Source organism: Urocampus carinirostris, chromosome 14 (genome assembly GCF_059441175.1).
Source record: "Urocampus carinirostris isolate Australia breed hairy pipefish chromosome 14, RoL_Ucar_1.0, whole genome shotgun sequence".
Taxonomy (NCBI): Eukaryota; Metazoa; Chordata; class Actinopteri; order Syngnathiformes; family Syngnathidae; genus Urocampus; species Urocampus carinirostris.
The window spans coordinates 17,791,896-17,804,446 of record NC_142362.1 but is presented as its reverse complement, the minus strand read 5'-3'; the positions used below and the strand labels follow the sequence as shown (position 1 = coordinate 17,804,446).

General features: G+C 43.0%; 1 long non-coding RNA gene across 1 annotated transcript in view; it reads right to left on the bottom strand.

Annotated features, from left to right (window-relative positions):
* Positions 1-11,828, bottom strand: part of LOC148352830 (uncharacterized) — a 54,785-nt gene extending 42,957 nt beyond the window's left edge. Inside the window, exon 1 of the long non-coding RNA XR_015852646.1 lies at positions 11,749-11,828. This is a non-coding gene — a long non-coding RNA (uncharacterized LOC148352830). The remainder of the gene's footprint in view (positions 1-11,748) is intronic.
* Between the last annotated feature and the right edge of the window lie 723 nt (positions 11,829-12,551).

Genomic DNA, 12,551 nt, shown 5'->3' with positions numbered 1-12,551 from the left:
ACATGAGTATTTTTATTTACTTATTGGACAGGAAATACTAAAGTTTAAATTCCAAATTATGGGCAAAAATTGGGTACTTTTTAGCCAGCCATTTAGCTAGCTTTTTAACTTTGTAGCCAGCTATCTTCTTACCTTTTTGGCTATTTAGCTAGCTTTTTGTGAATTTCCATGTGAATTTCGGGGTTGAATATCTATCTATCTATCTATCTATCTATCTATCTATCCATGTATCTTTTTACCTTTTTTGCATGTATTCTAGCTAACATTTGACGTTTTTTTCTGCTAGTTATCAAGCTAGCAAGTTTTGACCCTCTTTTTTAGTTTGCTATTTAGCTTTGTTTTTAGTTTTCTATCACGCTATTTAGATGGCTTTTTACGGTTTTAGCTAGCTGTCCAGCTCCATTTAAGTTTTTTTTACGTGTTTAGATTTCTAGCTAAAAATCAAGCTACCTATTTAGTTACTCATCAAGCCATCTAGCTGAGTTGCAATTTTAGAAATTCATATTGAACTGGGTACCTAAAAAGTGCTTTACAAATACATTTGATTTAATATATGTCAATGTCTGAAAACAAAGCAAACATTATTTCAATTCCATTCCATTCACATAACAACTCCCTGCTCTTTTTCATGATGCTTCAGCCCAGGAGCGAACCAGTTGGACTGAAGGCCTCATTGCTTCATTATACTTTTAGTTTACCATAACTAGTACAAAGTGACAAAAAAGGGTTTACAAAACAAAATGTCCAAACAAAACAAAACTTGACATGATCCAGAAACAGAGACCAAACCGTAAATGGAGATGCAAGGAACAAAGTAACAACCGAACACGTTGGCACTAAACTACTGGTGGGAATTAATATCAAAATGTACCATTTACCAAATTGTTCCAATTAGTTATCTGACTCCATTAACCAAACACTGGGTCCTACATCCACCCAACAATTTATGCACGCTCGTTCCTTGATGGAAAAGATGAACAGGAAAGCCGACATTTTCACTCAGGGGCAGATTTGTTCTCCCTAAAAATTTAACTAAGTGTACTCCATCGAAAACGGCTGAAATAGTGTCGTTGGCGTCTGTGGGAAGCCTTTTTCTCAAGTCCTTCAGCTCTATCCTATTAGCTATCTTCTCCTGCATGGTGGCGTGCCGAATCCTTCCATGGGCGTGCCAAGGAACCCCCCCTGACCTTCACCATCTCGTCAAAGAGCGTCGCGATGTCTGGAATACTCAAAACAACACAGAGCGTTTCTACTTCATCAGGGCCTTTCTGCGTCTGGATGTGCTGATTATCTTATCAGCCTTACGTCCCGTTCCCACCGTTCCTGTAAACAAAGTTTGCCACCAGGGTGCCCCGACATCGCACCACAGCCTAGCCAGTGAATATCTTTTGCATTAAATGTAATTTGTATTTGATCGTATAAAATCCTTTATAGTCAAATGTATAAAATCCTTCACTACTAACAAAATGTTCTAATAAGAAACCAGAAACAGAAACAGAGTTAGCAATGACAGTGGAAATGAAAATGACCCGATGACGTGTGGTGTCCAAAATGTCATTATAGACTAGGGACATGATCGGACATGCCTGTGCCTGGTTTAAAACCTCAGTGGCGCCATCTACAGGAAGATGTCTTACCATATTCTAACAGTTCCTTGAGATTTAGTCAATGAAAAAATTGTGCCTTGCCTCAAAACCAGCTTTATAGTTTTAATTGACTTTTATGAATCAACGCTCACTTATTCTGGAGTGTCATCCCGTGAAAGAGCAAAAAGGGACAAAAAAGAGAACTCTCGTATTGCATGACAGGCGCACAGAGGAGGAATGAATAATGCATTTGTCACGATGGCGTACGTTTGCAAAATGACAGTGATCAAAGTTGAATCGGACAGGGCGGGTATCAAGAAGACGGAAGGGGGGAGGGGGATTAAAACGGTTAAGCGGGAGTAAAAACTGACACCGCAGGAGGAGACGGCTCTTCCGTACCCTTGACACTTTCTGTCATAACTTGTTTCCCATTTACACTCTTGCCCCCCTTCCTACTCGCCATCATCCCTCGACACCAATTCTGTCTTTATAAATAGATTTGATATTTCACTTTGGAGATGATGTAACTTTTCTTGACCGGAGGATACACCTCCTCGCTTACGTGTTGCAAAAAAATAATAATATAAAAAAATCCATCATCTGTTTGTCTTTGTGCACACACACAAACACGGCCGCAACAGACGTTTCGTCTCTGGCGTATTGTATTTTTAAGATAACCGGTGTGGGCGTCTGCAAAACAGCTCATTTTGCTCCCGAGTCAAAATCCATCCATCAGCGCTTTGGTCGCAGGCAGAGGACAGAGGCCGAGAAGGACGCATCAGAGAGCAGCCGCCCGACGTCCCTCCGCCGGCCCGACGCTCGCTTTATCTGCCGCCTCCGGTTTTATGGGCGCCATTAAGATCAATGAGCGACTGTCGAGCTCTTTTTCCAGAGATATTGCTCGGAAGGCAGAGGCTGCGCAGGCTCTGCAGTATGCCCGATTGTGAATATGATTCTCGGAAGAGTACAGACTTACCGCAGTTGGAATAACACCAACGGGGTGTGCCGGGTGATTGTTTTAGCTTTGGTGCCTGAAATGAAACTGCAAAGGCACATATTTACATTGAATATTGAATTTTTTTTTTCAATCCAATGAGTGTGGATTTTGAGATACAGTCTTCCCTCGCCGTATCGCAGTTTACTTTCCGCATTTCAGCTACCTTATGGATTTTCATCGTGCATCGTGTACTGCATCCTGATTTGCCAAACAATCTGATCCCACCCTTTTTCTTTCTGTGCATTAACAACATTGCGGTCTAAGTTGTACATGTACAAAAAAAACAGATTGACAAACCTACATAACAAATCATTTTCGAGTTTCTCTAAAGAGCCATCATGTCAATAAAACGCTCTGGACTGATAAAAGCACTTTCGGCTGGGCCTAAATGGCAGTGAGAGAGAGGCTTTCTATTGCCAACAAACCTGGACCTCTCCCCATGCTTGACCCACTTAACATCCATCCATTGATCCATCCATTATCTGCACCGCCTATCCTATTTTTGGGCAGTGGGCGGGGGACAGCCTGAACTGGTTGCCAGCCATTTGCAGGGCACACAGAGACAGACAACTAACTCGCTTATTTCACACCAAGGGACAATTAACCCTAACCCTAACCCTAACCCTAACCCTAACCCTAACCCTAACCCTAACCCTAACCCTAACCCTAACCCTAACCCTAACCCTAACCCTAACCCGGAGGAAACCCACGCAAGCACGGGGAGAACATACAAACTCCGCACAGTAAGGCTGGATTTGAACCCACGCAGGAGGTTCCCACGACCCCAGAACCGTGCCGCACACGCGCTAACCACTGTGCCGCCGTGATTTTTTGAAAATAACCTTATAGAGTGTTACCTCTACTTTTGAATGTCTTTACATACATGTGCGTTAGGTTACAGGAACCTGAATAGGAAAATATTACGTCTAGTTACAAAAATTGCCTCTAGTTAAGTCAAAAATACGGTACAGTACGCGCTGCTATTCACCACTGCCGAATTTCCCTAAGGTAAACAAACTGGGTATTGCTTCGAATCTCCCTGGCAGCCCAGCGCGCATGCGTGCTTCCAGTATGCTCTTCGTGTCACCATTGCAGTTCAGACATCAGAGACGAGGAGGATATCCAGCACTATAGCGGGGAGGAGGACGCAGCCATCATTGAATCAGTCCAAATTGAAGACATTTTAGCAAAATTTCTTGAAGTCTCAGAATTTGTGGAAAAGAATCACCCAGAGAAAGTGTTGACAAGTTGGGCTATCGCTACGTCTGCTTTATGCATGTCCAACAGATTGTCGAAATACTGTGATGACGACTTATTAGTTTCACCTGTGCCCGCCTTTGGCGCCAGCTGCTGCTGGCTACCTGATTGGTTCCCTTTCCTACTTAAGCCCAGTCCTTTCACTCGCCTGTTGTCAGTCCATCAGCAAACCTCTGTTTCTACAAGGCAAGCACTTTGACTCTGTCTCCTGTCGGTCCCGCTTTTTCCACCTGTTTTCCACCCGTCCTTTCCTGATTTCCTCTTTTGTCTCTGGCTACAACCTGTTTTTTGACCCCGACCACGTTTTGCTCTCCCGTCCCGGCTTACGACCCGTGTTTGATCCCGACCACGTTTTTCTCTCCTGTTCTGGCTCTCGACCTGTTTTTTCCGTCCTCACTCCGGAAGATCCACTTCCGCATTCGGAACATGTTCCGATTCTGTGAGAGGCATGCTTCCAGCGTCCAGCAAGCACCGGATCGCGAGATTACCTTTATTCTTCGTTTGTTTAAATTATGTGCCTCTTGTTTGTAATCTAATTTTAACATGTATTTGTTTCATGTTCTGACACTCTTTTATCTCATCTCATCTCATTCGCTACACCGCTTATCCTCAGTAGGGTCGCGGGGTGCTGGAGCCCATCCCAACAATCATCGGGCAATGGGAAGGGGACACCCTGAACTGGTTGCCAGCCAATCGCAGGGCCACTCTTTTATGATTTATAAAAAATAAATATCCTACTGTACTTTTGCAGGGCTTGGAACGGATTAGCGCATTTACATTCAAAATGCGCCTCTACTTACCAAGTTTTCAGGTTACGAAGGTACTCCCAGAACGAATTAAATTCATAATTAGAGGTACTACTGTATGTTCATCTATGACTCTATTCCAGCCAATAAGACATCAATGCTTGACACAATGCTAATGCCTGTCATGCATTTGATTGATTCCCACCCCCAACATCTTTCAAAGAAAAAAGACCCCCAAGCAAACAAAAAAAAAACACAAGGGGGAGAAAAACTCAGAGCAGCGATATTTATGTTGTACGTAGCGATCTCTCATAAATCACAGCCCCCTTTGTTTATCCATATGCCGGCTTTGAGGAAAATGACTTCACGGGGCACGGACGGGGCATCAAATAATTGCGGTGCTCCAGGCAGAGCCGCTAGGACCGAAATAAAACGAGTGCTCTCCGGTCTAAAAATAAGCCTGTTCACACGAAGATGTTGGCTTGTCGGCTGCGGAGGCGCCTGTTTAATGCGAGAGGCCGCGTACAGTAAAGAAGCCAACACTGCAACCCGACCGTGCTTTTCCTTCTGTGTGATACACAGACCGTGACTTCTTCCTTTTTTTGTTTACTTACAGAACATACCTTCCTCTTTGATACATACATCCCCGCCTTACTGTTAAAGGGACACTAAAGATGCATAGTACAGTGAGACATTGGAATCGAATTAGCAATTAATGACACTTTTTAATACTTCATAACGAGGGTATCCCCCTTAAGCGCTTGTTACCTAGCAACTGCAACTAGAACACACCGCATCAGGATGTTGCGTAGACTCACATGTATGGTAAATGAAGAGTTCTTATTAAGCAGAATGCATTCAATAAGAAGGGTTTAATTTTTAAAGTGCCCGTGTGTAATTGTTCATCACTAGCGGTCTTTGTAGCGGAAGGTTGTGCATTCATTAAGACACACGTTGAAAGCACAAAGGATACCACCTTGCATAATTTGGAAGCCTAGTTCCATAATTTCCTGCGTCAGCAAGGTTGAGCCAACCAGAAGTTCCCAGATACTTACGTACGTTCGACTTACAGATTCCGGCAGATATGATCATTTATTTTCGGCATGTCGAAAAATATCTGGACATTGCTGTAAGTTAGATTTTGTATTGTGTGCACCTTTTTCCGAGTAGAGGACAGTACTGTAGTGCTTCTTCCCGCCGCATGGCGCTGTGAGAGGTCACCCAAAATCCACACAGAAGAAGAAATCCGGCTTCTACTTCCTGGTTTGTGTGTAATCATAACAATGTATACTGTATCGCTAGTGCACTCACAACTTTGACTTTATATTGTTTAATATCTCATGCATCCATTCATCATGGTTGGCGTAATGTGTAAGAAATAGGCGAGCGAGCCGTTTCTTTTGAAATCAAAGTGGAATAAGAAAGCTTGATGCGGTTGAGAAAATGGTCGGAATGCTTTTTCTCGGCCATTTTTTAGCACGGAGGAGGACATCTTAAGCGCATCTTCCAAAAGTGAGTTAAACATAACTTTAATCATCTTTACAGAGCATAATATTTTATGAAATGTTTATTTTTTTAGGGCAAAACAATACAGGTTACTTAGACAAACCTTAAACATACTTATATGAACCATACACATACATGTCATGAACCGGAACAGGATCAGGACCCAAATGCGTGACGTTTCTCACACAAGCCTTTTATTTTACAGGAAATGGGGAGTCATGCACGTTAGGCAGCAGTCTGGCGTGGAATCATAGGAAGCCAGAGGCCGATCGAGATCCATACCAATTGCCCGAGCAGATATCGGAGAGATGGGGTCGATACTGGACAGGACGGGACAGAAAGGATTGATATCAAAACAGGATATTGAAAATAAACAGGACAAACTAGACGGGAACGAAACTGGAAACCGTTATTAAACAATGGGACAGACAGGATTGATATCAAAACAGGATATCGAAATTAAACACGACAAACTAGACGGGAACGAATCTGGAAACCAATATTAAACAGGACAAACTAAACGGGAACAATACCGGACAGGAAATACTATCAGGAAACAGGATCGAGTCAAAACCCACGTCTTGCGAGGCAGAGGTTCATTGACGGACTGACAAAGGAAGAGTGAAAGCACTGAGATTAAATAGACGGCAAAACAATCTGTCAACGAGCCGCAGCTCGGGCCACACAGGCGGGGCAAATTGGGCGCCATGGCAACCGTGACATACAAAATATAGCACTGAAGCAACTTACAACAAAATTCAACTTACAAACGATCGTTCGGAACCTAACTCGTTCGTAGGTCGGGCAGCATCTGTACACCTGGAGCAAAACTGGAGTAAGTCGCTGATAAATGGCAAGAGCAAACCAAAATTTGTATACACTGAGAAACTAACAATAACGATCGTGGGGAAGAATCCCCTTCTATAAAGACACACTCCCCCTTCCCTTTTCCAGTCACAAAATCTCCCAAAAAAGGAACCTCAGACGACTCATGATTCGTCCCACAAGACCTTTTCTTTTCCCTTTTTCTTCTTTCTGCTTTCTCTTGAAATATTGGATTACCTAAATTGCCTGATAAACTGAACTGCCAGTGTCCCCATGCCACTGATGAACAGCTTCAGAAGAAATGTGCAATCCAGAAGACATTACAAATGTGCTCATCATGAACAACGACGTTTTTTCCTTTCAGAAAATATCAAGACTCTACAAATTTATAATAAATTTCAAATTACCAAAGTGTTGGCTTGTAATAAAAACTTTATTAATTTGCTTTTGTGTGCTGATTCATGCTGGAGGTTTTTCATTTTGTGTCTGAATGAAATTATCTCTAATTTGCCGTTTAGAGAACTTTATCTTAAAAACCTTAGGAGGAACACCAGAGGCCAGCCCCAGTGATTTAGCACTGGGGATTTTAAATGCACGCAGAAATGCCCCCTACCACTCTTTTTCTGGACCGGCATTCCAGGCGGTCAAGCGAGTCAAGAGGCTCTCTCACCCTGTGTCCTTATTAATTATTTCCAGGACGTTGCCACAAATCGGGTGAGCAGACCACACGTCTATCTCTCTTGTATTCCTGCGTGATGAGACAAGTAAATAGAGAGAATTTTCAAACGTGCACCGATTCACGCGCTGTTATTCCCTCCCAAAGGTAACAAGAAAGAATATCACAAACTGCGGATTTGGTGCTGTGCCACACATTTATTCAGTCATCCCATGAATATTCTTTTAATAATTTGCTTCATTAAATGTTTTTTTGCATGTAAATCAATCGAAGTTTTTGGATTCAAACCACGTGTGCATTTGGTTTGTGTCCACATTTGTCCTTCAGACAACCATGCATATCAAAATCAATGAACTGTAATATTGAAAACTTCAAAGTAAAAATAAAAGAGGATTTGCTCCTACAGATTGATGATTTAAAAATGGACATAGAAGAACTAAAAAGACTGATCGTACCCAATTATTGCGGTAGACCTTTAGCACCACCTGCTACTTAATCGATTCTAAACCAAATACATTAAAAACTAAAGCAGTTCACACAATATTGACTAGTGGTATGTGTAGTGCCGCATGAGTGGCTAGAGATCGAAACCATAGGAAAAAATTCAAATGTTCCAAATGAGGGACTTTGCAAAGGTCGCTTGCATGACACCGAAGGACAAAGCAGGAGCAGGTAACAGTTAATAGCAGATAATAGTGGCTAGCGGCAAGTAATAGCCTGCAGCTAAGTGGCTAACATGAGTGGCTAAAGTAGGGAAGTGGAAACAGTTTAAGATGTCAAAGGTCGGGATTCTGAATCAAATAACTCAGCAATCAACTTTGGAAGGTGAGTAACATCTAAGCACCCATCAACTAAAAATAACTATATTGGCTGGCGGCTAAAGAAGGAAACTATGAGAAAAAAAATCTAAATCAAAAATGCCTAAATGAAGGAACTCGGTGATTTTCACTTGCGTGACCAGCTGTGGAAGGCGAGTGACACCGAAGGACAAAGCAGGAGCAGCTAGCAATAACAATAGTGGCTATCGGCGGTGTTACAACCGGTGAGCTTAAGTGTTGCCAGGTTTTGATGAGTTGCAGAAACAACTTACAACGGGAAAATAGAAGCCTGACTGCGCTGGAGCAAGAATAGAGTCAAACAAGGTAAGCGTGTAACAAAAAAAGAAGATGTATTGAGTAGCAGTAGACACACAGAACCAGGTCAAGGGACTAGCGGAAATATGCCAAACTAAATTACTTAATAAACAAAGCAATGGCATTCCTGGGTCAGTTCCCAGGCAAAAATTACTGATGTCACAAAACATCACAAAGACTCTTCTCACATTTGCCAAAAAGCATCTTGATTATCCTCAATACTTTTGGAGAAACATGCTGTGGACTGTGGAGTCAGAAATTTTTTTGGGAATGTGTGGCCCGTTAAATCTGGCGTAAAAATGTCACAGCATTTGCCAAAAACAACATAATACTGACAGTAAAGCATGGTGGTGGCAGTGTGATGTTCTAAGGCTGCTTTACTGCCTCAGGACCAGGACAACTTGCTATGGATGACAGACAAACAAATCCTGGTGTTAAACAAGAGATCCTTAAGGAGAACATCCGGCCATCAGTTTGTTCCCTCAAACTTGAGCACTCTTGGATCATGCTGCAGGATAACGATCTGAAACACACCAGTAAGTCTACCTGCTAGGGGCCAAGTCAAAAGTCTGGATTTAAATCCAATTGAGATGCTGTTTTTTTACTTTAAATGGGGACAGTTCATGGTAGAAAACCCCTCCAATATGGCATCTCATCTCATCTCATTAGCTGCACCGCTTATCCTCAGTAGGGTCGCGGGGATGCTGGAGCCCATCCCAGCAATCATCGGGCAGTGGGCAGGGGACACCCTGAACTGGTTGCCAGCCAATCGTAGGGCACACAGGGACAGACAACTCATTCGCTCATTCACACCTAGGGACAATTTGGACCGGCCAATTCACCTGAAATGCATGTTTTTGGAATGTGGGAGGAAACCCACGCAAGCACGGGGAGAACATACAAACTCCGCACAGGAAGTCTGGAGCTGGATTTGAACCCACGACAGGTTCCCATGACATGAACTGTGCCGCACAAGCGCTAACCACTGCGCCGCCACGCTGCCCCCAATATGGCATATTTAAAAGAACAATGGGCCAAAATTGCTCCACAAACTTGTAAAAGACTCATTACCAATTATCGGAAATATTTTCTGTTATCACTGCCAAAGGTGGCCCAACTCGCAATTACTTTTTCACATAGGGTCAGATAGTTTTTTTTTCTTTGCGCTTTCAAATATTGAATTAACGTCTCAAAACTGCATTTTGTATTATCTTTGTGAGTGATAAATATGCAAAACACAGAAATTAGGAAGGGGGCGACTAGTTTTTCACAGCATTGTGTAATCCGCTGTGGATAGCGAGTGACACTGAAGGACGAAAAAAGCTTTTTTCTTTGTTTTTTACATGCACCGGCTAACAAAAACAATTGCGGCAAGCTAAAGCTTGCAGCTGAGTTGCTTGAGAAGCAAACAGTCAGAAAAAAAGTTGAAGATGACACATGCCAAATGTCTAGTTGTGTAATATAATTGTAAACTTCTAAACCCTGAGAAACATGAATCATGAGACAGAAAACCCACTCACTCATTCACACCTAGGGACAATTTGGACCGGCCAATTAAACTGACTTGCATGGTTTTTTGGAATGCAGGAGGAAACCGGGTGCTCGGAGAAAACCCACGCAAGCAAAGGGAAAACATGCAAACTTTTCACAGGCCGGCTAGTAGCTGGAATTGATCCCATGCCCTCAGAACTGTGCCGTGGACGCACTAACCACTCAGCCGCCACGCCACCCCACATCTATTTTTTTCTTTTGTATTTTTCATTTTGTGTAAATCAATAAATTATTTTCACACCACTAGAGGTCGCTATATAACTTTAATTGTGATATTAAGGAGGTGGCACATTCGCCTTCCTCGTATTCGTCGTCGTCTTAGGTCCCAGTGTCTGTGTCTGCTCCGGCATCGCGATGAATATTTTAAGAAGTGTTAATGTGTCCCATTTGTTAGCTTGCTTGTAAACAGTCTTCTCCAAGTAGTCTGGTTTTCTGACGCTGCCCCAAAAAAAGCAGTTGAGTGAACACAAAACGCAAAGCACAATAAATTGCACCTGACACAAGCTTGGGCTTATTTTTTTTGGTCTTGATTTTCTGCAAAGTCTTCCTGCTATTGATTTCACAAGTGGATTTACAACTGCAGGCAGCGTAATTGTACGTTTTTTATCTTTTGTTTTGGGACCAGAAGTTGTAACTGGTTCAAACTGGACAAGAGTGATTTTAGACAGTAAGTCGCCAAAGCAAGGACGAGTCACAGCAACCTAGAATCAGCTCAAGACTTCTATCCATTATCTGAGAGGCCTATTCTAACATATGACACACATTTGCTCTCTCAGCCGAGGCTCTCAGCAATACTTAACTGGGGATAATGGATCGTGGCCAAAACAGTCATCCATCTATCATTCCATTATCACTACTGCTTATCCTTAGCTATCTCCGGCAAGTGGGTATGGGACCCTCTGAACTGATTGGCGGACAAAACAGTGCAGTTCATTTTAAATGGTGACACTTTGACACGCTCTCAGCAATAGTTGACCAGGTATAATAGATTGTAGTCGCATTTTAAACAGGCCAAAATGGCATGCCGCCCTACAAAAGTGCCTTCTTCTGGTCCACACACGCAACATTATGGGATTGGAGATAATGGAGTGCGGCTGCATGAGTGAAGTTCACTTTTCGGTGAACAGAAAAGCCAGAATAGAGCCGCCGGGCATGATGAGAATGCTTTATACTGGCTCTCACTATTAACAATAGCTGACTTGGGAAAATGGATCATGACCAAAACAATGCAGTCCATTTTAGGCAGGCCACAATAGCACACTTCAGTGGCCTGAATCGCCTGAACTGCCGCCCCCTGGTCTCAGCAATAGTTGACTGGGGATTGCAACTACAACTGTGAATCTACTTCTGATATCTCCTTTGCTTTTTTTTCCTTTTATTTTCTATCTTCTTTTATTTCCTTTATCTTTCTTTTCTTTTCCTTTCGTTTCTTTTTTTCCCCTTTCATTTCTTTCTTTCTTTTGTTTCTTACCTTTCGTTTCTTTCGGTCCTTCTCCCTTTTTTTCTTTCCTTCCTTCCTTCTTCGATCTTCCCTCTCGCTTTTAAGTCTTTTCTTTTTTCACGAAAGGCTGGGCAAAAAATGAGTAAAAAAACGTGCTTTATGTTTAATTTGTCATGATTTGCCTATTGCCCTCACCTGTGCCCACTCGTTTGGCCCCAGCTGCTGCTCGTTTTCTGATTGGTTCCTCTCCTATTTTAACACATCACTCATATTAAATCCTGGTCAGTCCTTTTGCAAACCTCAGCACATGCAAGGCAAGCACTTTTGACTCTAGCTCCTGTTTTGATCCCGACCTGTTTCCTGTATCGATCCCCGATCCAAGCTCCGTTCACTTGTCCCGGCTACCCATATCCTGATTCTGTTTCCTGTATCGATCCTTGATCCAAGCTCCGTTCTACTGTCCCAGCCACCCGTATCCTGATTCTGTTTCCTGTATCGATCCCCGATCCAAGCTCCGTTCTACTGTCCCAGCTACCTGTATCCTGATTCTGTTTCCTGTATTGATCCCCGATCCAAGCTACGTTCTGTCCCGGCTACCCGTATCCTGATTCTGTTTCCTGTATCAATCCATGATCCAAGCTTCGTTCTCCTGTCCCGACTACCCGTATCCTGATTCTGTTTCCTGTATCGATCCCTGTTCCAAGCTCCGTTCTCCTGTCCCGACTACCTGTATCCTGATTCTGTTTCCTGTATCGATCCCTGACTTTTCGCTCATCCCGACTTGTTCCGACCTCCGACCACGCTCCGTTCTCCCGTCCCAGTTGCGCGACTTG